Below are 12,998 nucleotides of genomic sequence, written 5' to 3'. Positions count from 1 at the left end.
AAAGGAAAAGAAGGAAAACTTGTCATCAGCCACACCAATTCTTACCTTCCCATGTATGGCACTCTTTTTAGTTCTTTTGTGTTTTTTGCAAAAATGATAAGGAAGCAAATCAGCAAGTTCACAGGAGCCAAATCTTAAGATTCAGCTACAATAGCAGACTCCCAAGTTTACGTTGAAATATGGACAAGTCCGTGTTCCTCCATAACATGTTCTTTTCTATTTTCATCAGCAGCAGTGAGGACTAGCTGGCACCAATTTCCCATTATCCTCCTCCTGAAGGGCATGCATAACTCACTTAATTGCTTCACACTACAGTACACTGCTATTTAGAACCAGTCTGTTTCTTTCCATTGTAACAGCACGGAAATAAATAAGCAATTTTCATACATTAGGAAACATAAGCATGCCAGTGTCTAATTCATACTTATATGATTAATAAACCAGAGCACTTAGATGAAATACACTGCACAACACAAACACCATTTCATGAGAACAGCCATTTGGGTGTGAGATATCATCCGCAGTCGTCTGACTGCTGGGCTTAGTAAGACAGCCCCAGTATGGAAACTCAGGGAACTTCCTTAGGGTGAAAGCTCCCCTTTAGATTGAAAAATGAAGGGTGAGAAATGGAGAGCCAACTGTCCTGCTTTTGTAAGTGGTATTGGCTTTTTGTGAGCTATGAGCAGCCTGCAAGACTCTGAGCAAATATATTTTCTGTGTCTTGTTTATTAATGGACAGAAAAGCTAGCCTGAAAATGAAATTGATTTTATTCACTTAGGATTTTATACTCCATTGCACAACCACAACCCAGCAAATTCTTCATTAAGAGAGATAATTACTTTAATGAAGATTAAATATAATTTAAAATTCACATTTATCTTTATCTACCTAATGCAGGTCAGAATTAACCAAAAATTGTTGGAGAAGAGGGAAGAAACAGGTTTCCCCAAAATAGTCCCCTTCCCTTTAAGCAGAATGGGTCTGATCTGACAGTCATTCCTGCCTTTCTTCCTCTTTCTCCTCTTCCTACTCCACCCACATCAGACCCAAAGCAGACTTTCTGCTTTTTAATAATTCTAATTTTGAGATGTTTGACAGAGGCTGCAGGGTAAAAGCAATTAATATCAGGATTGTTCAATGAATTATAAAGAGCTGTGTCGATGAAGAGCATGTGGCAAAGAAACATTAAGTTCAAAGAAGTGTCAGGTGGGTTTGAGAAATATCTCCCTACCTGAAAACAAAGTATTTGTACTCCACCTGTCAAAGATAGGAAGCCAAGATTAGCATTAAACTGATATGTTCTGTGGTATTAGAATTGTTCATCATTAATAGCATTTGAGCATTGTTGTAGAAGGAGGGAAAAAAAAAAAACTATTTTGACTCCTGGCTTCTCCTCTAACCAAATGCAGGATCTTGAAATATTTCTTAACTTCTCTGAATCTGGGGTCCCTCATTTGTAAGATGGGGCTAAGAATGACCCACTGAGTTCAGAGATGAACAGTACCTGGCACAAAATGAGTATACTCAATGAATATGATCATTCCTTAATGTATCATAAATTTTCTTCTAGAAGTCCCAAACACTATTCCAATGGCCCTCTCAGAGACCTATAGCATAATACAATAGACAATACATTAAGTGTAACACAATAGATAGAATACAATACTCCCTAGACAGCAGTAAAACTCAATTCTACCTAAGTGACCAGTGAGTTTTGCTATTACTGTTGTAAGAAGAGGTGGCCCAGGCCAAAGGATAGCACAGGAAAGGACAGGTTGTCAAACCCTCTAGCAGATATAGCCACAGCCCCGAGTATCTGGGTATTCGTTTTCCATGGAGAAAAACTAAATCTGGTTTGGTGAGGATGTACAACTTGTTGCCAAGTGTAATATTTCCAATAATAGAAATATGGAGAACATGAAACATTACATATATTAACTTATGTAATTAATGTGACTATATAGTTTATCATCCAAAACAGAACACTTTCAGAATGAAAAGAAATTCTATAAATAATTGCATCAAGACAACAGGTACAAATCAGGATGATCCCTCACAAACTGAAAGTATGGTCACCTTATGTTTAATGCACTCAACCCATCTATGAGACATGAAATGCCCTCTCTATTCTCAGAAGGAAATTGTGATTCAGAGAGCTCTAAGGACATACAAACCAGCAAATGGCAGACCCATGGTTAAAACCTCTCTCTCTAAAATGCCAAAGGTTCTTTCCTCTAACAAAATCCCTCTTTGAAACCCTTTATTCAAGATATCAACTATCAAATGACAGTATTAGTTTTGTTTTGAAAGCCTGCCTTTATTGAATAAATAGTGCATTTCAAGTTATGGGTCATGACTTCCAAATGCTGTCAAGTAAGAGGGGGGAAAGGGTGAAGTACAAGGAAAATGATGCCAGTAAGAGCAGTTATACTCTAATGAGTATCCAGCTCCTTCTGAATTGCAAAGGCCTGAGCTAATGCTTATTCAGGCATAGAGAATGACAGTCAATAGGGCTAGACATCAATAAACCTGTTTCCCCAGGTGCCAGTCTATATTCTTATGCTCCCAAAGAAATCCTTTGACCTAAGTCAAGACATCGCTGGTTTTAGTGATTTGTAATCATAAATAAATGTGATTTACTTTTATAACATACCAAGATCTTTTCTTCCCCACAGAATTAATAGTGATAAGGATGTTGAGAGATGAACAGATGCCACACCCCTTTCATTTTCTGGCCTGTCAATCATTATGTTTTCCTCGTCTCTTTGAACACTAGAAAGGGGCCCAGTCTAGACTCCATCACACTGGCCAACACAACAGAATTTATATTCTGGCTTAACAGAAATACAGCTCAACAGGAATAATGGCTCAAATCAGCCGCAAATTCCAAGCATCAAGCCATGGGCTGTGTGTGTGAGCTGTGAGCATTTAAGCTCATGAGGGGACCAGACTGACATTAATTCCCTGACTGGGCTGTATGACATATGTGTCCTTTTCAGTCGATCTACCTTTGATCTTACACAGCACCTGAGATGGGTGTGGCCTTCCAAGATGTCAGTCAATCTGCTGACCACAAGACATCACAAAGCTAGACTCAACCCCCTGAAACCTGACCCCTTGCCTTATTTGGAAAGAACATTCCATTGAATCTCCTTTGTGTGCCCACCTATAAAAATAAAGAATCCAAGTGCAAGCTCTCTCTTTCCAATGGACCCCTAAGGTCAAAGAGCTGTCCCGGATTCTGAAAAGGTATTTCTGTGTGCTTGAGTGATTTCTTCGCCATTTTCTCAGTTATGGATATAGCCAGATTTTGTGAACCCAGCATAGGTCACCAGCCCAGATAACTGGTGATAGTATCCTAGACCACAATCTCTAATGAAAGACTATCTTCAGAGACTAAGCTTCTTATGTACAAGGGGGTAACAGATGTAACACAGATGTAAAACTCCTATAAAAGAAATCAGCTTGGGACATAGTAGGAAATTCTAAATCAAATTCAACTCTATTTCTCTGAAGGTGTGTGATTTTGAAGATCATTCAAAAACACTCTTGAGACTCAGACTTAACTATAAATATATTGTTTCTCAAACTTTAGTGGACATAAAAATTATCTGTAGTCCTATTACACATTAAAATACCTTCCTGGGCCCCACCCCAGGAAATTCTGATTTATTCAGTTTGGTGTGAAGCCAGAGAATTTGCATTTCTAAGTTTCCAAGTAATAATGATGGTGTTCATGGACCACATTTTGAACAGCACTCAATGGTATGGACAATACAACCTCCCAGTTTCTATAAAGATCTAGAGAGATGTGATGATCCTTAGCAGAGCAGGTGACTCACAATGCTTCACAGTCAGTATTGAATAGAGGATCAGCCAAAGTCCAAGAGTATTAGTAGGAATAAAACTTGGGGACATCTAATCATTTCTAATATGCCATGTATGATATTTAATTATATCCCAATCCCTCTTGTTATAACTCATTCTATGCAGCAGTAAAAATAGGGTTCCAGTCTCATATTGTACACTCACCCAGAGGCCTCCCAGTTCTCTGTTTCTTTTATCAGAAAACATAAGTTTTGATTCACAATGATTATGTGTCTCCTTCAGGCTCAGCTGCATCTCCGTAGCATCCAAATCCCATTTAAAATCAGCTTCATTACTACTTTAAAAATAAAACACAAATATTCCCATTAGAACAGTACTCAGGAAATAGATGGAGTGATATTTACTTTGCTGAAAACAGGAATCTCCTCTTTATACCAATTGTCAATCCTATGATCAGCCAAAGTCCTTCAGTTTGTCCTTGTCTAATGCAGTTCAGTGATCAGGGAACTCGCCTCCCTCTCTTCTCCCTCTGTCCTCCCTCCCCTCCCTTCATTCCAGCTTTCTCTTTGCGACATTATTTAATCTCGCAGTTGCAGCTTCCTGGGATTAGCTACAGCATCTATTAATAGTTTTACTTCTGTTTACAGTTCCAAGGGGAGAAAAATGGCTCATTCCTTTTCTCCAATCTTGAAGATATGTCTTATTGCAGCAGGAGCAAGATGCATAAGCCCCGTGAATAACCTATTTCCACAATCATTCCACTGTAAAGATGCTAATGTGCTTCCATGCCGAATGGATCCATTTAATAGGCAGAACAAGTTGGATATAAACTCTTTAATTGCTTTCAGCACACCGATTATCTTCCTGTGTCACCTATTGTATAATGCAAAAATGTTAACAAAAGCACTTACTGAAGACATTATTGGGAATTAAAAAACAAAGAACCATCAGTTGTCACTAAATATGCCTTTCATGTTCCCAAATGAAATGCATTTGCGCACTCAAGAAATAGGATGGAAATGTGCAGGCCTGCCATTGTCAGATGCAAACATCTTCATTAGATTTTGATCCAGCTGCTGCACGATCTATAAAAAGAGCTATCTAAGCCGACAACTCATTATTGGTTATTTCAGGAAAACTTCAAAAAAAAATTCCTAAACCTACACTGATCTTTTCTGACAACTTCACTGGCCCAGCAGTTTGGGAAGAGTGGCACTGAAAACCTCTGCCAAGCCGGCCTCGCACAGCAGTACCTCAAAGGATGCAGCCTGTCCGTGGCTGTTAAGGAGAAGCCACAATTGCTCAGCCAGCCTGTATTCCTGGACACTTGAGCTGTAAATCTCTGTCTATCATCCCCCAAATCTCCTGTTCTGACCTAACTGCTTTTCTCTAAAAGCATATAAATAAAAGTAGCCAAACCCGGGTCTTTATAGACCAAAATGGAAAGATTAATATGTGCAATGTCTCATAACATCCTTTCTCTGTTGCAATAAATCTTCTTATGCATATTGGCAGTCGGCTCACTTCTAGCATGTTATTTTCTGCAGACACCGGCTGTTTTAAAAGAGGAAAAATAGACTAGTCACTGGAACAAGCAAGGAAGGAGAAGAAGAAAGAGGGGAATGGAAAAAGAAAGGTGAGGGAGAGAAAGAGTTGGAGTTCTAGGGACAGAGTTTGCAGGAGGTTATAGGAAGTCAACTATAAATGTCAAAATTACCTGCAATCCTTTTCTGAATTCTGTTGAAGCAAAAGGTCCTACAATGACCAGAATAGCATTCATATTAATTACGGTCGCTGGCATCTTGACTTGGGGACCTTTTCAGTCAGGTCCAGGTCTCCAGAGGCCTCTGATGGACACCAAACAACTCACAGAAAACAACTATCAGAGATGTCACTGTCATTTATGTAGAACTCTTTCCCCTCTTGGTCCATATAATATCTCTTTATTTCTGACAAAGAAAAACAAATTATAATCACTATTATTCAGCCTCAGTAAATAAGGAAAGAAGAATACATGGACCACTAACTTGGCCTCAAAGATTTTTGGCTTTGCCTTTAATTGATTTGCTATATTATGTTATAGTCAAAAGTAAATTGAAATGCTCAAAATATTGATGTAATATAATACCCATAATTTGAATTAGGTACAACAGCTCATTTGTGGATCATTTTATTATGCTTGTGTTATTATTAAAACTATTATCCAAATCTTAATAGTCTTGAGACACACAATATACTTTTCCTCATACATCCCAGTCCCCTTCAGAACATTACCTCTCCTGAGGTATTCTACCTTTCAGCCATCACTTTAATCAAGAGTCATATGACTGAGAAGCAGACATTGAGGCCCCTACTCACTCAAATCCACGACTGGATTATGAATTGGAAATTAGAGCCACACTGATTTCTCCAAAATCCAAATCTGAATCTGAGGCTCCTCTGTGTAACACTATTCAGTGGCTTCCTATTACCCTTCAGATAAAAATCACATTCTTGATGTTTGGCTATAGGCAAGTTATTAAACCTCTTTATGGCTCAATTTCGTCATCTATAAAATACTGATAACAATCTTGAGGAAAAGTATGGAAAGCACTTAGCACAAAGCTAATGAATGCTCAATATTATTATCATTAGTGTTATCTCACCAGTTTTCCCATTACTCTGTCTTGTATCTATAGTCAACATGTGTTCCCCAGCTCTTCCATGACCTTTGTCACCTCTGTGCCTTGGTCTATGATTTTGTTTTATTTGCAGTACTTTCCTCCTCCTCTTGATCCCCAGCCAGGCTCACTCCTATTTATGAACTGTCAGCATAAATGCAGATTATTGAAAAGGTTTTCCCTGATCCCAAGGTTGGGTTTGCTTTCCTCAGCATTGCATACTCTCTCTACTACAACATGCATCATCTATCATTATAACGTCTTGCTTTACTGAGATATCCCTAAAGGACTTGAAACTAGACATGATTTGTTCACCATTGTATTTCTTACTAGTAAGCACAGTATAATCAGAGTAGACTAGATTATAATGCAACTGCAAAATCAATTCTTAGCAGATTTTAAAAACAAAAAATTAAGTCTTGCTCACACTGTATGTTATCCCAAGATAGCTCCACACTATTTCATGCCAGACTGATACCCACCCCACCTGACCCTCCATTTTCTGGAACATTGCTGGTCCTGTGATAGAAAAGAAACAACTCAGTAATGAATCACAGCCTCTCTTGAAGCCTCCATTCAGAAATGGCACATCTAATTTCTTCTCATATCTTATTGGCTAAGGCAAGACACATGGCAAAGTCTAACATCCATCAAGGGGGGAATTTTCATATTGAAAGGAAATCACAAAGGAAAACAAATATATTTAGTGACCAACTACTACAGACCTCAACAAATATCAGTTTAATGAAATGCTTCTTTCCTGAAAGTTGACAAACAAATCACACTTCAGTTGAAAAATTGTCAGAGACTTTTCTGTTATCAAAGAGTGACTCATTTTTGAAAATGTTGACTTTTAAAATCATTCTTCTTGTGGTCATAGAACCAGGCTTTGTTCCATAGACATCAGTTGTGCATGTATGTGGTAACTGTTTACAAACCATACCCGTGTACCCACTCTTGAGTAAAGAGCAACAATCAGTTTCAACAACAATAAAAACAAAATTGTGATTTGATTGTTACACTACACAAAGTATGAACATGCACATGAGAGATTATATTCAGTCTCATGACATACACCCTTACAAGGAAAAATCAGTTGCTCTGACCTTTCAGATGAGACTCGGAAAAGCTGAGTGACTTACATGGATCAAACATTAGAGCCAGGACTGAAACGGTAGCAGAGCCAGAACGGTAACATTCATTACCAATCTTAAAACAAATGTTCTTTCAATCACAACACACTGCCTTAATGAGTGTCACCAAATGTGTCACCAAATGTGAGTGGTCGGAAAAGATTTCCTCCAACAGATGATAAAACAAAGGACCAGGGAGGTAAAGTAACTTTCTCAAAACTACCTACACGAATAGTCCTGTTTTGTTTGACTACAAAAATCCTTAAAGTAAGCTAAGTTGTTTCAGCACCTGGGACAGTGTCTACTCTTATAAATTATAAGTTTTGAATTAGTTTGAATGACTGAATTGAAATGACACAAAATATTGACATGTATTTTTTTTTCATTCCATGGCCCTTGTTTCCATTTTTTCCTTGAAGTTTCAAATTTTCCAAAGCAGCAAGTTACACACCAACAACTGTGACTTTAGAAATTTCTCCTCTATAACATCCTTCATTCTAACTCCTTCCATATTTATAACTGCCTTCCTTGTTTTAACAGAAGCAAATTAATATCTAGAAATTTGTCTTCTCAAGACATTTACAGAACAAACTAGGATTGGTAAAGCAGAATCACCCATGATACAAGCCTCCAAAAGATCATTAGACAGAGAACTTTATTCTTCTAAGCAAAGCAGGTCAGCTGGCAAGTGACATAACCCAGATGCTCTAAGCCACAGCAACAAATGCCATTAAGTTGCTGTCTTCTGACAACTAAGTGATATAAAGAAGGAATACAAATTAAATTTGGAGACAGAATACACATTTTGGCTGGGCTCCAGAACTGGGGGATATTAAATAAGAAAAAAACAATAGCTCTGTCAAGTCTAATTGTTTAAAACATAAAACTCTTTCCATATGTCTTGAGAGGAATAGAGTTGCACAGCATTGGGATTCACTGTAAAGCCAAGCAAACAAAGAACAGCATGCACCATTTATATTAAAAACTTATCTGCAGGGAATTTTATCCTGCTTTCTTTTTCTTCTACTCATGTTCCATGCAGGCACTTAGACATTTGAAAATAGCTATAGGAAAAGCATATTATGAAGCTTGTTTTACTATATTATGGATTAACTATTCCAGGAAAAGCCTCAGCTTTGCAATTAGAATTTGGTTCTAACCCTAATCACACCCATTTTGTCATATAATCTAAGCCTTGGTTTTCTCACCTGAAAATAGAGACTATATTCTTAGAGTATAAGGATGGGCTGAGGATTAAATAATGGCTATACAATGATTGGCATCTAATAGGTATTTGTTACAATATATCTTCTTTCATTTTTCCTTTAAACATATGGAAATGCAGTCATCCCCCAGAGCAGCTCCACATACTTCTGTGATGAAATGAAAAAAAAAATTTCATGTTTTCAATAAATGCCTGAGTTTTGTTGCTTCAGTTTATTAACCTCGGTTTAATCTACACTATTTACAGGCAAAACTTAGTGGAAGAGCGATAAAAGTTAAAAAGTCCTTCACAAAATAAATGCAATGAGGGCATTTGTTAAACCCCCTTTGATCAATTGTGAGATAAAATAATCAAGACCATTTGGTGTTTTAGGTGTTTGTTATCCCATGTTTATGGAAGGCATGTGTTCAGTATGAAAATATAATAAAAACAAACCAATAAGGCTCAAGCTCAAACTGAAATTGCCGGGCTTTGTTTCATAGTGGATTGGAAATTTCTAGTTTCCAAGCAAATTACAAGAATTACAAGAATTTGCTATACCTATCTCCACTTATTTTTATACACACTGTTTTATAGCAGAAAGACCCTGTGCTGGGGCGCCCACCCTGCCTTCTTACGTTCTCATGGGAATTATGATGTCCATTGTGTTCCTTCTTGGGATCTCAACTTCCTCATTACTCAAGGGGATTCCCAGGTGAGGATGTCTACAGCCACTATCATGTGTACACAGGTCAAAATGTGACTTGCAGTTCTAATAATACATGTGTTTATATGAGCATTTATGAAGTATATGTTCATTTTGTAGAGCACAAGCCTACAGTAATTTCATGGAGACAGATACCATCATAGGAATGCAGTTGCACCAAACTCATATACCAAAATGTCATGAGTGAAAGTTTCTCAAGGAATTTCAAATTGGTATCTACTTCAGTAACTCTGGCACAGTCCAGAGTAGATTCTAAGCTAATACCAGCCATCTTCTCCTTTAGCTATAGCTCCTAAAGGATCCTATATAACCCAGGGAAGATCACAGGCCAGTTGGATGCACAATGTCTAGAGGTTTAATTGACTTCATAATATATTACCTATGACCCCAATTAAAACTACGCAACCTCATCTCAAGAGCATCAGGACCAGTAAAAAAGAGTTGATAGGATCTTGAGAACCTGCCCAATATTACAATATCTTTGACTGTCGTATCTCAATTTCTTCTCTTATCCCATCACCAAAATAACCTAAAAATCATTAACACTGAAACTAAGATGGAGATGTTTGTGAAGTCTGTGTTGTCAGTGATCCAATCTTTTCTACTTTCCACCATTGCAAAACCAACGGAACCCAACAAATTTGTATTTCTAATCATTACAAATTTCTTGTGCATCATAATATTTTAATTTCATATCTATTATTTATAAGAACCAGTACCTATATATCAAAAACCTTCTTTTACATACTTTTTTACAATAAAAATGGAAAACATACATTCTTTTTCTGCTCCATTTCAATCCAAAGCAGAAATCTGCCTTAACAGAAGGAAAAATACAGAATGAGAAAGGTATTTTCCACCATAAAAATTTTAACTTGGAGAAGAAAAAGGGCAATTACAAGTCAATTCAGCCGTAGGGAATGTGTAATTCACAAAGATTTCTGGTTAAAACACAGATGAAAGGGAGAAGGAACAGGTATAAAATCTTTCTGCATAATTCATCCCCATTTCATATGACTATTAAGCCTCCATATGATTAATATTAGGTTCTTGTTAAATTAACATTCATTGACCTCTTAAATGGGCCACCCAACAGTACTGGTTCAGAGTCTCTGAAAATGAAAAGAAGCTTTGTGTTTATAAAAATCAATAAATAAAGTTCCTATTTTATTTTTGATAGAGGTCCTTGCTCAGAAGCACTGTGCATACACTGTGGTGTATGTAGACCTATCTCGGGTAAAGCGCTTTCCCTGGGTATTGCAATTTTTACATTAAAGTGAATTGTGACTTTGCAATTCCACTAGCTAATTATCCCTATACCAGCTTTAAGTGCAGAGTAGCTATTACACTGAGAGCTGAAGGGAATCAGTTAGGAAACAGGTTTGGTATATGTAAGGCACCAGGGTCCAGAGAAGGATAATCTTACCTTAAACAAATACCTAGAGAAAGAAGCATGCTTTTAACCTGCTGGCTTTTCTAAGGATTAAAAATAGTCTGGGACATTCAAAATGGTTCTGACCTTGGGACTTGGAACTCTAACAATACGTAATTCATGCAAAACTTTCAGGATTAATATTAATATTATGCCAGATAACTTTTACATTTTGTCATTTACAAAAATGTTATAACAGAGATCATTATTTCAAAGACATCATAAAATGGAGCTCCAAAACACAAAGTAGCTAGATCAGGACTGCACAACTAACAAAAGGCACAGGATGTGAATCCATCAAACCACTCCCTTTGTCCACATGGTTAATCATGGTGAAAACCCAGTAATTATAAAGATCCAGCCTAGTTCAGGAACATTCTTTTAGGCTAATATGATTCCAATTCTCCAAATCATAGGCCTTCTGCCTTTACCTTCTGCTCAAATACACTGTGATATCTCATGGTTTTCTCTGAAATTCTAACTTTAAATTCACTGGACAACTGCCCCCAAGAACTTCATTCATTCACCTTCACCCTAACCTTAAGTTAATACTGTTCCACAAACTCAGTTTATCTCAGAGGAGACAACAATTCCTAAAACAGAATCCAACTGGTGGAAGGAAAATATTACATATTTGTTAAACAAGTGAAATATATCCTTTTATTAAGCTTAGAACACATGCAAATTGTTTACAGCAGATAATAATAATAAAATCATGTATTTACACAGCAAAATATTTTAAAGTCATGTCATTTCATTCTCACAATCAGCTCTGGAAGATAATTAGGGCAGGTCTAACTCCTATTTTACAGATGAGAAAATTGAATGTCATAAAATTTAAATAATTTTTCAAATGCACATGGCTAAGCAGAGCAAAGCCAATGTTCAAACTAGCTCTACTAGATTCTTGTGACTACTTCCCAACTGTCAGTAAATACTCTCCAGTGAACTTTCTTCAAAAGTACCTGGAAAATAGGAAGGAATTCAGCAAAGAATGAATTCCAAGGAGCTGATGCTGGATGAAAGGATATGATATTTTACTTCTGTGAGAGCAGCTTCTTCAACATTTAGGAATTTTTCTAGCTAGTTGTTAAACCATTGGTAATGCAGAATCAGCCATAGTCAGTGCATTTATATCGTAGACACAGGCAAACACTACAATTCAGGGACTGGTTTTTGTTTGTTTGTTTGATTGATTGATACTTTTCATGGAAGCTGGATTACCAGAATACTATTCAGAGTAGATAGGATTTTGAAAACAGAGAAGTGTGAAAGCATCCCAAGCAAAGAACCGAAATCTGGAGTAAAGATACAGTCTGACTGGAGTATTAAAAATGCATTACAGTTTAGGGAGAAAAATAATATAAAAAAAATAAATGCAACAAATTTGTAACCAAATTATGAAGAGCACCTAGGTTATTTTGGAGTTTCTACTTCATGATAGAAAAAAAAATAAGGAACAAAAGAACTGTTGATATTACAGTAGTTATATTCCTCCAGGTTATGTCATGCCCTAGTTAGACTTCTATTTTTTATTTATTTTTAATATATTTTGACTAACACATAATTGTACACATATGTAGGTTACATTATGGCATTTTGTTATATGTATAAAATGTGTGATAATCAGATCAGGGATACTATGTATCATCTCAAACATATTTCTTTGTGTTGAGAACATTCAGAATTTTCTTTACTATTTTGAAATATTCCAAGACTTATTGTCAGCTGTAGTTACACCTCTGTGCCATAGAACATTGGAAGCTATTCCTCCTACCTGTCACATTAACCATCCTATCTCCACTTTCCTCTTCCATACCACTTCCCAGCCTCTCGTAACCACTATTATACTTCCTAATTCTTTGAGATCAACTTTAGATTCCATTTGTAAATGAGAACATGCATAATTTGTCTTTTTGTGCCTGACTTATTTCACTTAGCATAATGTCCTCCAGTTCCATCCATGTTGCTGCAAATGACAGAACTTCATTCTTTTTTTATGGCTGAATTGTA

This window comes from Marmota marmota, unplaced genomic scaffold (genome assembly GCF_001458135.2).
Source record: "Marmota marmota marmota unplaced genomic scaffold, marMar, whole genome shotgun sequence".
NCBI classification, from domain to species: Eukaryota; Metazoa; Chordata; class Mammalia; order Rodentia; family Sciuridae; genus Marmota; species Marmota marmota.
This window is presented reverse-complemented; position numbering follows the sequence as displayed.